Raw genomic sequence first — 16,089 nt, 5'->3', positions numbered from 1 at the left:
CTTAAAACAGCTCGTCTGTTGGGAAATTTATAACAAAAACCACTTCAAATGATGGGCTCTGCATCCAATGCGAAGATACATACACACGCACGTATTAGAACGCGCTCTGCTAACTGCTCAATAAACAGCGACTGCGCTTGGGCTGCGCTGCAGTGTGTTCAATATTAAACGAATTTATTTGTTGAATAATTTATTTGCTAGACGTCCAAACTTTCAGAACATACTCATAATGTTCAAATGAATGTACATTCCAAAGCACAAGTCCCTACTACTTGAAATACGCCTTTTACAAAGGTGATGGTGAGGGGTCGCATTTGGGGGTGGGGGTAAATTTTAACAAAAACCGAAATTATATAAAATAGACATGGATCTACATATAAAATTTGGAAGCTCTAGCTCTAAAGGTGTAGGCGCTATAATTAAATAACTAGCTTTCGATAAGGTAGGAAAGTCTCTAGCTCTTATATCTTCTGAGATCGACGCGTTCATACACACGGACGGACGGGCGGACGGACGGACAGACAGACGGACAGGGCCAAATCGACTCAGCTCGTCACCCTGATCAAGAATATATATACTTTGTGGGGTCTGCCACGCCTCCTTCTGCCTGTTACATACTTTTAACAAAACCATTATACCCTGATTTCCCATTTTCAATGGGCTCAGGGTATAAAAACAGAGCCTGCCTTACCAAAACCATGCAAATCAACAGCAGACAACAGAACAGCAGTTGGATGGTAACCCTACTGGCCTCCATACAAATAGCCGCAAATAGCGCCTGCCAACAAACTGCCACCCAGCCGTGGGCAACTTACGGTTGGTTGGCATCACAGCTTGCGTGTCGACCATCTACAGCAGGGCCAACAACATCTCCAGCCTTACTCGGTCAAGGTGACCAACAACTCAGTTGCGACTATCAAAGTAGCACCTCACCACCAACAGCAGCGCCAACAGCACACAGCGACTACAAACCTAGTTGCCACTTCCAAAACAGCGCCCATGGCTCCAGCAGTAGCACCTGTTCCTGATGCTACTAGACCGACGAAACCGGACAGACTGCCTCTCCAGTCACGCGACCCAATTGCCGACAATCGTCAGCCCCATACACGGCGGCCAGCAGCCAAGCGAGCATCAGCAACAACGAAGGCGACTAAGCAAATCAGTCATTCACCAACCTCAGCCACCAAAGCCGATGCGGTGCATAATCCGTCGAAGCTCAGCTACCTTACCTCCGCCATCGGCGCCATCTGCAGCGGCAGATCCCACGCGAACCCTGCTACAAGCGCTAGAACTGAACATGGCAATGTTTAGCATGGAGGCTAACATGGATGGATCAATTGTTCAACATCTTTGCGCAATTGTTGCCATCCATGGCCCAGCATTTATGAACGTCAGTAGTACAGCCACTCGTTCCCACACACACAGTGCCCAGAAGCCAGCACCATAAAAACTGCTTTCTGGAATGCGTGCGGAGCAAACACCCGGACAACACCAAATTCTTCAACCATAAATGTCCCTGGATACCTCACGTACAGCGCCACCAATCCAAGAACCCATAGAAAGGGAGGGGTGGCCATATTGATCCGTGATAACCTTAGGCATGCTGCCCTCCACCCGGTAAACGAGGAATTCTTACAATATATGCCAGTGGCACTTCTGCCTGAAAACGAAAACAACAATGTGCCAATCATTCTCGCGCCAATCTACTGCCAACCAACATTCTGCCACGCCTCCTTCTGCCTGTTAGATATATTTCAAGAAAACCATTATACCCCGATTTCCCATTTTCAATGGGTTCACGGTATAAAAAGCAAATACATTTTTGGGCCGCTGGCAGGATGTTAAAAACATGCTAATACTAGAGGTCATCAAACAAAAAATTAAAATTTAACAACCTGGTAGAATGATCAAGCAGAATGAAAATTTCCTGGAATTGCGCCCACATCATGCCAGCAAAGCTTATTTGTGCCAACCACTGCCAAGCGCTGTCTTCCAGAGCTCAACTAAGCGACATAACGAGATCGCTACCTTGTAGGGAACTATTTGCAATAATTAAGCCAATCGTCGTGCGACAGGAGAAGGCATCTGCATTTGGTATATCTAGATTAAATTTGGCAGACAAACTTGATTTGCGTTGGTTTGTGCCCTGAATGGAGTAGTTAGCATTGCGACCATTTCTTTGAGGTCTCTGACTTGCTTGCTTCTCTAAATCGGTGCAACGTGAGTCAGCATTAGCGTTAGGCTGGACCAATCCCACTTTTGATGTCGGGTTCTCATCAATATTTTCACAATCTCCCATTTAATTATCTGGCAGAATCGGCGTCACCTTCGTAATGGCACTTGCCGACATTTTATTCCTAGCTCTAGAGCTGCGTGAATTACGTGCACGTCCGTTTGTCTCTTACAGTCCAATCGTCTCGAGTCGTATTTTGACAATCTGGTAGTTCCACACGTTGGCACCCACTAACACTACGTGACACGGACTACACTCAGCTATCGGGAACTTTAATAACTCTGATTCCCACTCACAGCATATAAATATCGACATTACCAATCGATATCTATATTCAAATGATTCTCCGACATATATATTAAAATTACATGTCCACGCCCACCAGGGGCGTGGCAAATCAGAACTGAAGATATAGTGATTTTTCAAATTCAGCTATATTTTGGACACTATTGATGCTAGAGACCTCAAATTCTGTATATGAACTTGGCCTAACCACCAAAGACCAAAAAGTTTCGACGGATATATGTCCGCCCACAGGGAGTGTGGCGAACCGAAAAAGTTTATATCTCCTAAAGTATAAGAGCTAGAAGCCACAAATTTGGATAATTACGTTACTAGTAACTTTTTCAAAAAAAATATCAATAAATTTAGTATGTTTCGAAATACACGTTGAACGTACAAATGTATTTCAATTAAGCAATTGCCCAAAACTGCTAAAAAAAACGTACTGCAAAATCGAGTATGAGTATGAGCATTACGCCAACGCCAAAAACCTATGGTGCACATCATCTTTGGTCATTATATTGTTTATGCTATAAAGAAAATTAATAGATATTACAATATTGAATAATGGAAAACGCATAACAGTGGTAAATGTGATTTAGGCTTAGACTTAGTGTACTTATTTGCTGGCTAACGAGCGAGGGGATGCCGAAAAACTTTGACGACGGCCAAGTTCGAATGATAAATACCAGATCAGACCACATAGACCTTCTTGTCGTAGTAAATACACTATGATTTATCAGTTTTGTAAAATTTCTTTTTATTTAAACTATTTATCCGAAAGCGGATGCCGGCGACACACACAATTCACGCCAAGGCGCTGTAGAATAGATGGCGTTCCTCGTGTTCCTGATTTGTGGGTGTTCTCCTTGTCCGCCTCTTAGTCGCACATGATGACATCCCCCTCGGCGTCGCTGCCTTCTCTCTCTCCGTCGGGCTCGGAGTCGCACAGCTCCATAACTTCGTCCTCGCTGCTGTCCAGCTTCACCCGGTACGGCGTCGGGGCGCGTGGAGGCCGCCATGGGGAGCGCGTTGGCGAATAACGTCCATTGCTCACACAGTCACTTGATGGGCTCACCGGTGACCAGGAGTCGCAGGCCGTTGTCGCTGCTTCCTCGCTATGGTGCTGCTGCAGACCGTTCTCAGCTTGTAACGGCAGCCTTTTTATGTGCACTCGAACCTTTTTTAGGCGCACTTGTTCTACTCCAGTGGAATCGCTGGTCCGCAGTCGAGGATCGGCCGGATGCACTCGCCCGATGCCCAAATTTGAACGGTCGCCTAGGTTGTTTATGCCTGCGTTGTCCATTTATCTGTTTCCTTTTCTCGTTTCTTTTATTAATTTCTTTAATCGTTTTCTTATTTAGTTTTGACAGAAACGTCACATATCATGGTTTAGGGTGACCATCTGAAAGTAAAAGTTATGTCAATTCTAGCACATTTTTGCCATAGTCAATAAGCACCGATAATACCAACTGTTAGCCAATCAATATGTATCACGTGCCTATCGATATGTGTACACACATACACACTGACCCACTCACTTTCACCAACACCCTCGCCTCTCACAATCAACAAGAAGTACAATTGTTGCTGAAACATCAAATTAAAAGAATGTTGCTAATGTAACAAGTAAGAAGACTTTAGTCGAGACTGCTCGACTTGGAGATACCCTGAACCCTCCACTCTGATATTCCAATCACTCTGCACTTTTTTTAGGCACACATACATACACACGCACGTATTAGAATGCGTTCTGCTAACTGCGCAGTAAGCAGCGACTACGGTTGGGCTGTGCTGCAGTGTGGACAATATAATACGAATTTATTTGTTGAATTAATTTATTAATATATATTATTTAATTTCTAGCCGTCCAATTTTAATGAAACGTTTAGAGTTTGATCATAATGTTCAAATGTATGTATATTCCAAAGCACAAGTCTCTAGTACTTTAAATACGCCTTTTACAAAGGTGCGGGTGAGGGGGTGGATTTAAGGGTGGGGGGTAAATTTTAACAAAAACCGAAATTATATAAAATACACATAATTCTACATTTATGGATTTTGGATGCTCTAGCTCTAAAGGTGTAGTAGGTATAATTAAATAACTAGCTTTCGATAAGGTTTTTAATCGATAATAAAATATCGGTTGTAGCTATCGATTTTTAGTGATAAACTCGATATGCGCGTGGTATACACGGACCTAGGAAAAAAAATTTCAAGTCTCAAGTTTCAAGTCTCTAGCTCTTATATTTTCTGAGATCGACGGGCTCATACATACGGACGGACGGACGGACGGAGGGACAGACAGACGGACAGGGCCAAATCGACTCAGCTCGCCGCCCTGATCAAGAATATATATACTTTGTGGGGTCTGCCACGCCTCTTTCTGCCTGTTACATACTTTTAACAAAACCATTATGCCCTGATTTCCAATTTTCAATGGGTTCAGGTTATAAAAATAGTGAGTTAAATTGTAATAGGGAAACCGACTGCCGTGCGCAAGGCTGGTAGGCAAGTGGCTCCAATAGAAACCACCGAAAACAAGTAAGAAAGCTCTAGTCGAGACTGCTCGACTACGAGATCCCCTGAACCCTTCGAGCAACTGATATTTCAATAATAATTCGCACATACACACGCACACACACACACACACACACACACGCATACAAACAAACACACGCACACACACACACACACACACACGTATATACATTGAGCTTGGGTTGCGCTGCAGTGTTGGCGATATTATGAGAACTTATTTGTGGAATAATTTAATTTCTAGACGTACGATCGTAATGAAACTTTCAGAACGTAATCATGATGTATAAATGTATGTGTATACCGAAGCTCAAGTCTCTAGTATTTGATATACGACTTCTACAAAGATGATGGTGAGGGGGTGAACTTGGGGGTGGGGGGTAAATTTTAACAAAAGCCGATTTTGCATCTTAATATACATTTTAAATTTGGAGACTCTAGCTTGAAAGATGTAGGAGATATAATTTTTTAAGTGATCTTCGATAAGGTTTTTTATCGATAAAAAAGTATCGGAATGAGTTACGTTTTTTAGTGATAAACTCGATATGCGCGCGATATATACGGACATTTTAAAAAAAAGTTGAGGTCTCTAGCTCTTATATCTTCTGAGGTCGACGCGTTCATACATACGGACGGACGGACGGACGGACGGACAGACAGACAGACGGACGGACAGGGCCAAATCGAGTCAGCTCGTCGTGCTGATCAAGAATATGTATACTTTGTGGGGTCTGCCACGCCTCCTTCTGCCTGTTACATACATTTCAACAAAACCATTATACCCTGATTTCCCATTTTCAATGGGTTCAGGGTATAAAAAGCAATCCAAAATGCAAAGCGAACACGTCAGCAGCATCGTAGTGTGAATAATCAAAATACAATTTAAATAAAGCCCTTCTGAATACACGGAGCAATGTATCATAAGAATGCATTCTGAGGTAAGCCTAGAAAGAGATAAGAATACCATTTTATAACTATATGTACATGATATAAGACCAATTGTTTGGTTAATGAAATCAGTTAAGCCAATGGATCTACAATAACAAACAGCTGGGTGTCGTCAACTATCAATATTTAACGAAAATATATGATGGCGTACTGACAGAAATCAGGATAAATAAAGAGTTCATGAAAGTCAAAGTTGACGACCACGCCATAGACACAAACCACAAACCAGACCGGAAACATGAAAGCAAGAAAAGTTTCCGTTTGGTTGTTCGAGCCCAATGAAAGATTAAGGATGAAATAGCAGAAGCGTATTCGTTACCACAGCTTACTTATAATGCCAAAACTGCAGCGAGCAATGTCCGTATATACAGCGCGCATATTGAAAAAATGATAACTCATTCTGATATTTTTTTATCGATAAAAAACCTTATCGAAGATCACTTACAAAATTATATCTCCTACATCTTTCAAGCTAGAGTCTCCAAATTTAAAATGTATATTAAGATGCAAAATCGGCTTTTGTTAAAATTTACCCCCCACCCCTAAATCCACCCCCTCATCCTCATCTTTTAAATAGTCGTATATCAAATACTAGAGACTTGTGCTTCGGTATACACATACATTTAAACATCTTGATTACGTTCTGAAAGTTTCATTACGATCGTACGTTTAGAAATTAAATTATTCAACAAATAAATTCTCATAATATCGCCAACACTGCAGCGCAACCCAAGCGCAATCGCCTGTATATGCGTGTGTGTGTGTGTGCGTGTGTTTGTTTGTATGTGTATGTGTGTGCGTGTGTTTGCTTATATGTGTATGTGTGTGCGTGTGTTTGTTTGTATGCGTGTGTGTGTGTATTTGTTTGTATGCGTGTTTTTTTTTTTTTTTGTATTCGTTTATTGACAATTTTTATAATACAAGATGCAAGTTGCGTGGTGGCTAGGATAGTGCGCGATGCTTGCAGGACGGCCGTAAAGCATTGCTTCGCAAGCACTGTGCGCTACCTTAGCCTGGGACAGCTCGACTTCTCATTCACTCGACTCTGCGGAGCTCCATCATTACTGTGGCCGCGAAGGTGCTTGTTAGTTCCCAAGCTTCCTCCGATTCCAGCATGGCGTTGACAATGTTGTCCGCTCTGATGGAGCGGCCCACTGCCTCTTCCAGACGACGCCTTTCCTCCAGGAACCGTCCACATTCGAAAAGAATGTGGTTGGCGTCTTCCACATGCCCTCGCTCGCACCAGGGGCACTCGTCAGATTCCTCGTGGCCAAAGCGCTTCAAATAGCTCCGAAAGCATCCATGTCCCGAGAGGATCTGCGTAAGGTAGAAGTTTACCTCGCCGTGTTTGCGGTGGATGAGCTTGAGCGTCCACCGCCCTTTAGCTAAGCTATTCCACTTTCTTTGCCATCGTGCAATGCTGTTCGCCCTGATAGCGTTGAGTCGCGCAGGCGCGTGCGAATTCCGCTCCACGGCTTCGGCGACCAAGTACTCCAGTGGTACCATACCAGCTATGACGAGCGCCGCGTCATCGGAAATAGTCCTGAAAGCGCAGCTGACTCTGATTGCGCTCAGTCTGTAGATCGCGCAAATGCCCCGGCTGTAGCTCGGCGTTGCCATCGCTCTTGCCCATATGGGCACAGCATAGAGGATGACGGACCTAATGACGCTCATTAGAAGGAGGCGTCGTTGCTGTTTAGCTCCCCGCGTGTTAAGCATAATTCTCGAGAGAGCTCTACAAGAATCAGCTGCCTTTATTTTGCACATACTCTAAGTGCTCGCGGAAAGTTAATCTTGTGTCTATCATGACACCAAGATACTTTATAGCCCTCTTTGACGCAATGGTGACGCTGCCGATCTTTATACTGGCAGTTTCCACTCTTTTGCGACTGCTGACTAGGACAACTTCAGTTTTGTGTGCCGCTAGCTCGAGCCCAGCTCCAGTCAACCAGCTTCGTATGCGATTGATACTTTCGCTGCACATATCCTCTGTATCTTTGAGCTCCTTTCCTATGGCTACGACAGCTACATCATCAGCAAAGCCAATGGTGTGCGAACCTGTTGGTAGTTCCAAGCGCAGTACGCCGTCGTACATGACATTCCATAGGAGAGGCCCCAGCACTGAGCCTTGGGGTACTCCAGCTGACACTGTATGAGTTTGGGGACCCTCACTCGTATTGTATACCAGTGTTCTTCCTCTGAAGTAACTCTTTATTGTTTCTTTAAGATATTTAAGGGTATTATATTGTGACAGCGCATTCAGTATCATATCCCAATTAGCTGTATTGAAGGCATTCTTTACGTCCAGGGTCGCAATAATGCAGTATTGCTTCGTCCCATGCTTCCATCTTGTGCAATGGATGGCGGAAGTGGCCAGATCAACAACTTTGTTCAGCGCATCCGTTGTTGACCGGGCCTTCCAGAATCCAAATTGATTTGGTGACAGGCCTCCGGCGCTAGTTATCGCAGTCTCCAGTCTAGAGCAGATCAATTTCTCAAACACCTTTCCCATGGTGTCCAAGAAACAGATCGGTCTGTATGAAGATGGTTCATCTGGTGGTTTGCCAGCCTTGGGTAGCAACACCAGGTTCTGGGCTTTCCATTTTGCCGGGAACGTCTCTTGTATTAGACATTCGTTGAATAATTCAGCGAACGTATTAGGGTGCAAGGCGAGGGCTAGCTTTAGCGCACGATTTGGGATCCCGTCCGGCCCTGGAGCAGTGCTGGTTCTAAGACCCCGGAGAGTTAATATGATTTCTTCCTCTGTGACTAAAACAATTTCAGTGCTCATTGAGCCCTGATCAGCCGACTCGGACCCAGGGGCGTGAATGGAGCTTAAACTTTCTGGAAAGAGCGTTTCCACAATCGATTTAAGCTCCAGACGATCCGTAGGCTGCACCTGTCTACCTGCGTATAGTCTTTTAACTACTATCTTATATGCCCTGCCCCAAGGGTCATATTCGGCTGAGTCGCACAACTGTAAAAAACATTCTCTTTTGCTTGCCCGAATGGCCCTCTTCAACTGTCTTCTAGCTGCCTGGTAAGCTAATTGTTTCTCAAAAAACGTAGACCTACCGCGAGCCCGTTGGTAGCTTCTTCTCGCCTGGATGCATTTGCGACGAATGTCACCTATTTGTGCATTCCACCAATACGTAGGCTCTTGTTGTCGCGTCAACTGCTTGTGGCGTAACATGCTGCTATTGCAGGCACTCTGTATTTGGGCTACCATTTGGCATGCTCTGGCCTCAGCATTACCAATTGTGCCCAGAGACTGAATGGCCTCTGAAAAGACCGCGGTATCAAAAGTATCCAGCCGATACGACTCCCACCACAAGGGTGACGCCCTGGCAGGTGGCTCACCTATTGTGAATAGAAGTTCCGTATGATCGCTGCCCGTATATCTATCGCAATGGCTCCATGCTGCTCCCCGAAAGAGGGATGAAGTGACAAAAGTGTTGCCGATAACAGATCCGTGTCCCGCCCGACTGAAGGTGTACTCGTGGCCAGTGTTGAGCAGTGCAACATCTAGTGTCGCGAAGATCTCCAGTAGGATACGACCTCTGGCATTTGTTGTGAGGCTACCCCATTCTAACGCCCAGGAGTTAAAATCTCCAGCTATAATGGCCTTCCGACCCCCAGGAACATCATCGGCAAGCTCGTCGAGCACCGTCGTGAATTCACTGAGCTGCATGCTGGGGGCCAGGTAGCAGCTGTAGAGCCATAGGCTACCGCATTGGCCACGTACGAATCCATTAAATGACTTAACATTCGAAAGAACATTCGTTGTGTTGCCACACCTGTTGCCCATGTCCTAGGGCAGCTGGTTTTACAGTGGTGAGGCTCACTGAGAAATGCTACGTCTATACATTTTTCCCTAATGGTCTGCTCTAGAAGGTCTTGGGCAGCAATACAATGATTTAAGTTAAGCTGCAAGAACCTTAACGGTAGGATGGGCACTTGAAGTTGCCTGCTGAATGGTCCGCCTGTTTTTCACCTTTCCGGATGCAGAGGCTACATTTTGGTGGCTTGGTGCATGCTTTTGCACTGTGACCCATCTCTCCACACCTGAAACAGGTGCCCTTTAGGTCACAGTCGCTACGACAGTTTGCTGCCATATGACCGTAATCGAGGCACTTGAAACAGCGTTTAGGCTGTTCCACGGCTCGGATACGGCATACTACCTATCCTATTCCAATTTTGGACAGCTCGAGCAGAGTTTTAGCTTTCCCAATTGGAAGAGCAACCGTAGCTCTTTGCTGTCCACCAAAAGCTGGTCGATGTGATTTGATAGCCTCAATGGGGAGTGAGCTATCCTTCAACTCCACCCTAATTGCCTCAAGATCTCCTCTTTGCTTGCTAACTCATCTAACAGCTTCGTGCAGAGTCTCAGCGCTATGCTCCGGCTTCCTACTCAGTTGCAACAAAAGGTCCCCCTTAGCTGTCTTCCTAATGCCTTGAACGTCGCCGCTCAGATGCTTTAAATTTGGGTCGCTCTTGACTACGCGAAGCATGTCCGCATAGCTGCAACCACCTTCACTTCTGGAACGTTTTTGCAGCGGCTTGCGTACCTTAACAACCGTCCAGCTGTTCGAACTCGTCTGTCGACCTACCTGGTTGGTTTTATCGGCTGCAGCCCGTAGAGCCATTGGGTCTATTGGATTTGCTGCGCTTTTATTGTGCCTCGGCTTTTTCGAGGGAGTTTTCCTCTGCTCAGTGGCGTATTACTACCTGCTGTAGCACTAACACTCGCTGTTTTAGCCTTCTGAGCTACTACCTTGACCAGCGTGGTCTGCACCTCGCAGTCTTTGACCGGTCGGTTGCAGAACGCTTCGGCCGTCTTGTGGAGACTGACCAGGCTAGCCAGCTCCTCTCTCATTAGTGCATTTATATGCCGCTGCCCCCAAATAGGGCAGACAAACCCTCTAGCGTAACTCCCATTTGAGCTAACGCTTCTTTTAAAGACTTGGGAGCCTGGCACTTAGCCACTGGAGACTGATTACAAGTCGACGGCTGCGGCAACGCCCTCTGTTGTTGCTGCGGCGATCGCTGCAACGAGGAACGGCGCGCGAAAGCTTGCAGCTCGTCCTCCATCATGGCCTCCATATTGCTCCGACTACCACGGCGTGAAGCCTGTAGTGGGCACTGCCTACTAATATAATATAAGTTTAGAGACCGCAGTAACTTAATCTCAACCTAACTACAGCGAGAGACCGAAAGTATGCACTACTTTTAATACCTGTCAAGCTATTGTCCACGATGGATCACGATGACGTCGACCGTACTCCACGAAAACGCAACTCGAACTCTTGTTTGCTTGTATGCGTGTGTGTGTGTGTGTGTGTGTGCGAGCTTTTGAAATATCAGTAGCTTGTAGGGTTCAGGGGATCTTGTAGTCGAGCAGTCTCGACTAGAGCTTTCTTACTTGTTTTGGTTTGAGATTTTTTCACTGATCGAGCCTCAAGCGACGGAGCCGAGCAAAAACGAGAATGGCTATGGTTTCAGCCGATAGGATGGATGAATAATGGGAAAGGATGCATCTTTTCAGGATTTCGTTTTCGGTCGTAATTGCAAAAGTGGCTGTGTTGTTTTGTAAAGAGCCGTCTGTGTATATGAATTTATGGTTGTTGTATTTCTCTTTGATTTCAAGGAATTGTTGTCTGAATGTGCTTGGTGGTGTGTTGGATTTGCTTCGTCTATGTAGAGTGGTATTGATGACAGAGGGGGGGAATAGCCATTGGGGTGTGGTGGTTTTGCTTGGGAGGGGAAAGTAGGGAACGTTGGTTTCTTTACATAATGCTATGGTTTTCTCTATTGTTGACATCAATTTGTTTCTTTTTTGGCTGTCCTTCTGTTAAGTGTATCTGTGGAGCGGTGAGTTTGAGCTATGTAGGAGTGTTTTGTATGCTTTGGCTGTGATCAGGTCTCTTTTTTGCTCTATTGTAGGTATGTTTGCTTCGAAAAGTAGGTTAGCGATAGGTGTTGAGCGTAGTGCCCCCAGTGATATGCGGATTGCGGCATTAAATAAAGTTTTGAGTTTATTGAGGGTTGATTTGGGAGCATACCCGTAGATGAGCAGTGCGTAGTCGATTTTCGGAATTACTATAGATTTTGGTACATTCAATATAGTATATGTATTGCAGTTTAGCTTGGCGCTTGCTAGGCATTTAATGATGTTAAGCTTGCTGTTTAAGGCTGGCAGAATTTGTTTGATGTGCGCGTCCCATCTATATTTATTGTTAATGGTGAGTCCTAAGATCTTTATTTTGGCGACTGAGGGGATAGGGGTGTTGTTGCATGATATGCTGCAGATGTAGTTTTGCTTGCGGCAAACATGAAGGCGTTGACGCTTTTCTACTGATGCTCCTGAATATGAACACCACTCACATATGTTGGAAAAGACTTGGTCGAAGTTGCAGGATTGATTTTTTTGTTTACTAAGAGGAATGATAAGGTAAAAGTCGTCGGCGTAGGCGGTGAAATGGATTTCTTTTTGTACGCTGATTATGTGGGAGAGTCTGTTGTAGGCGATTAGGAAAAGGATAACGGATATTGGCGATCCCTGGGGGATGCCGTTTTTAAGAGGATAGGGATTACTTTTGACATTTTTTATTTCAACTACGATTTTCCGGTTTGCCATGAAATTCCGTATAAACTGTATGATTTTAGGTCCAACTTTCCAGCGGTTTAATTGGTCTATTATTGGGTGGACACCGACTCTGTCGAAGGCTCTTGAGAAGTCAAGGGCAATGATAGAGGCGTGCTTCTTGCTTCTTAACGACTTCGTTATCAGGTGGTCTGCAAAAAGCAGAGCGCCTGTAACGGATTTTCCGTATTTGAAGCCTGTTTGGTTGGGATGGATGTAGTTGTTTTTCGATACCAACCACCAAAGGCGCTTGGCTATTATTATATCCTGAACCCATTAAAAATGGGAAATCAGGGTATAATGGTTTTGTTGAAATGTATGTAACAGGCAGAAGGAGGCGTGGCAGACCCCACAAAGTATATATATTCTTGATCAGGGCGACGAGCTGAGTCGATTTGGCCCTGTCCGTCTGTCTGTCTGTCCGTCCGTCCGTCCGTCCGTCCGTCTGTCCGTATGTATGAACGCGTCGATCTCAGAAGATATAAGAGCTAGAGACTTCAACTTTTTTTTAAAATGTCCGTACATATTACGCGCATATCGAGTTTATCACTAAAAAACGATAACTCATTCCGATACTTTTTTATCGATGAAAAACCTTATCGAAAGTCAGTTTAAAAATTATATCTCCTACATCATTATAGCTAGAGTGTCCAAATTTTAAATATATATTAAGACGTATTTTATACAATTTCGGTTTTTGTTAAAATTTACCCCCCACCCCTAAATTCACCCCCTCACCCTCATCTTTATAAAAATCGTATATCAAATACTAGAGACTTGTACTTCGGTATACACATACATTTATACATCATGATTACGTTCTAAAAGTTGCATTACGATCGTACGTCTAGAAATTAAATTATTCAACAAATAAGTTCTCATAATATTGCCAACACTGCAGCGCAACCAAAGCGCAAACGCCTGTGTGTGCGTGTGTTTGTTTGTATGCGTGTGTGTGTGCGTGTGTATGTGCGAATTATTATTGAAATATCAGTTGCTCGAAGGGTTCAGGGGATCTCGTAGTCGAGCAGTCTCGACTAGAGCTTTCTTACTTGTTTTTTCTAAGGTTTTGGATATGCAGCAGTTAAGAGAGATGGGTCTATAGCTGGTTAGGAGTGTTTTGTTGGATTTAGGTTTTATTATAGGAATGACAAGGCTGGTTTTATAGGATTGTGGGATGGTGTTGTTGAATATATTATTGATGAGGTTTGTAATTCTGGCTTTAAGGGCGCAAGAGGTATTTTTTATCGTAGGATAAGAGATTCTGTTTAGGCCGGGAGGGTGTGTAACGCTGCTAGTAGTTCAATCAGTGTGATGTCAGATTCTATTGCTTGTGCTCTAGGGCTGGGTGAGTAATTGCTAAAATTTTGGTCGCTGGAGCAGTCGGACCAATGTTGGACAAACAAAAGGGCTATGTGGTTTGCGTCTGTTGATAGTGAGTTGTTGATTGTGTCTGTGATGCAATGTATGGCTTTGGTAGGGTTAAGCCCGCAGAGCCGTCGGATATTAGTCCAGATTTTATCGGAGGGGGTGTTGGGTTCTATTTTGGATGTGAAGTCTGTGGTAGCTTTAGATTTGGATATTTTAAGTTCTCTCCGGAAGAGGGCGTTAGCTTTTTTGTAGTTGAGAAGGTTATCGGTGGTGCTATTGCGTTTGAAATTTCGCCAAGTTATAAATTTGTTGGACCTAAGTTTGGTCAATGTTTTATTCCACCAGGGGCTGTTTTTGTTGTCTGTATCCATATCTTCTGTTACCGTGGAATTAGGTTGATGCCTTTTATTTAATTCTGTGAGTACCTTCTCCAGGGGGATGATCGTAGATGGAGTGCTTGCTGTTTGCTGCGTAGTAATGATTTGCGTATGTGAGTATTGTGTATTGGTTGAATTTTGTGTTGATGTTGATGTGTTTGCCTTTGGTTGTGCAAGAGTTTTAGCATAGCTGTTTCTCAATTGTTGATTGTGCCTGTTGTGATATATATCCAGTGCGGTTTTGTGATCAACTTTTTCGGTGGCTTTTATTGCAGTTAGCTCTTGTTGTTTGAGGAAGATGGGGCTTTTACGGTCGAGTGGGCTATGTTGGTGGTCAATTTGGGGGTTATTTTTTAAGTTTAGGCAGTTTAACGTATTTTTGCAGAGTTCCCCTTCATTTGTGTGTTTTGCTTCTGAGCAGATTTTGCATATTTCGGAGCTCTTGCAGATAGCGGTAGGGTGTCCAAAGCGGAGACAATTTCTGCACCGTAACGGACGGTTTCGTAGCCAATTTTTATTAATTCGGGTAGTTTGTGAGTTAAAAATGTAATTGTTATGAGACCAGTTTCGACAAGTGAGATTTGTTCGTGGTTTGTGTTTTTTTTTTTTTTTTTTTTTTTTTTTTTTTTTTTTTTTTTTTTAGAATTTTGCGCACTTCAATTACTTTCTGTGGTTTTAATTCTTCAAGTATTTCGCTTTCAGATATATTTCGTAGTTCGTTGCAATATATTACGCCTTTGGTTGTATTTAAAGTCTTGTGTTCTGTTGCAGTGATATCGAGATTATTCAATTATTTTTAGTGCAATTAGTTTCTGTGCGTGCAGTTTGTTTTTATACCTTGAACCCATTGAAATTGGGAAATCAGAGTATAATGTTTTTGTGTAAAAGTATGTAACAGGCAGAAGGAATCATCGCAGACCCCATAAAGTATATATATTCTTGATCAGCATGACGAACTGAGTCGATATAGCCCTGTCCGTCTGTCCGTCCGTGCGTATGAACGCCGAGTTCTCAAAAGATATAAGAGCTAGAGAGCTGTGCACACTCCTTCATTATCGAGCCCTGGTCCCACTGCTGTTGTCCCTTTTCCTCCAGTAGATCGTTGCCGTGGCAGACGCACCTCTGCCAACGCCTTTACCAATTTTCTTGGGTCTTCAAAGCACTGTATCCTGGCTTGCGCACGTAAAATTGCATTTGGGAATCCTTCAATGAGACCATCCAGTAGCTCGTCTACATCTAAATGGATTTCCTTTGCTAAACGTGTTTGTATACCCTGAACCCATTGAAAATGGGAAATCAGGGTATAATGGTTTTGTGTAAAAGTATGTAACAGACAGAAGGAATCATCGCAGACCCCACAAAGTATATATTCTTGATCAGCACGACGAGCTTAGTTGATATAGCCCTGTCCGTCTGTCCGTCCGTCCGTCCGTCCGTCCGTATGAACGCCGAGATCTCAGAAGATATAAGAGCTAGAGAGCTGAAATTTTGTGTGCATACTCGTGTATACCATACGCAGTACGAGTTTGCTTTATTTTTTCGATAACTCATCCGATAACTTTTTTATCGAGAATAATCGAAAAATTGATTTTGTTTTTTGAGCCTCATCGGAGTACTATTAGACGTGGAGACTTCGGATTTCCTGTGTATATACATATGATCAATACAAACATTTTGTAATCAACAGATTTTTGATG

General features: G+C 43.9%; 1 long non-coding RNA gene across 1 annotated transcript in view; it reads left to right on the top strand.

Annotated features, from left to right (window-relative positions):
* The first annotated feature begins 6,852 nt into the window (after positions 1-6,852).
* LOC149090768 (uncharacterized) overlaps positions 6,853-16,089 on the top strand; it is a 152,124-nt gene continuing 142,887 nt past the window's right edge. Inside the window, exon 1 of the long non-coding RNA XR_016197554.1 lies at positions 6,853-9,337. This is a non-coding gene — a long non-coding RNA (uncharacterized LOC149090768). The remainder of the gene's footprint in view (positions 9,338-16,089) is intronic.

Source organism: Drosophila navojoa, chromosome X (genome assembly GCF_054131105.1).
Source record: "Drosophila navojoa isolate 15081-1374.11 chromosome X, UAZ_NAV_1.0, whole genome shotgun sequence".
Taxonomy (NCBI): Eukaryota; Metazoa; Arthropoda; class Insecta; order Diptera; family Drosophilidae; genus Drosophila; species Drosophila navojoa.
This window is presented reverse-complemented; position numbering and strand designations above follow the sequence as displayed.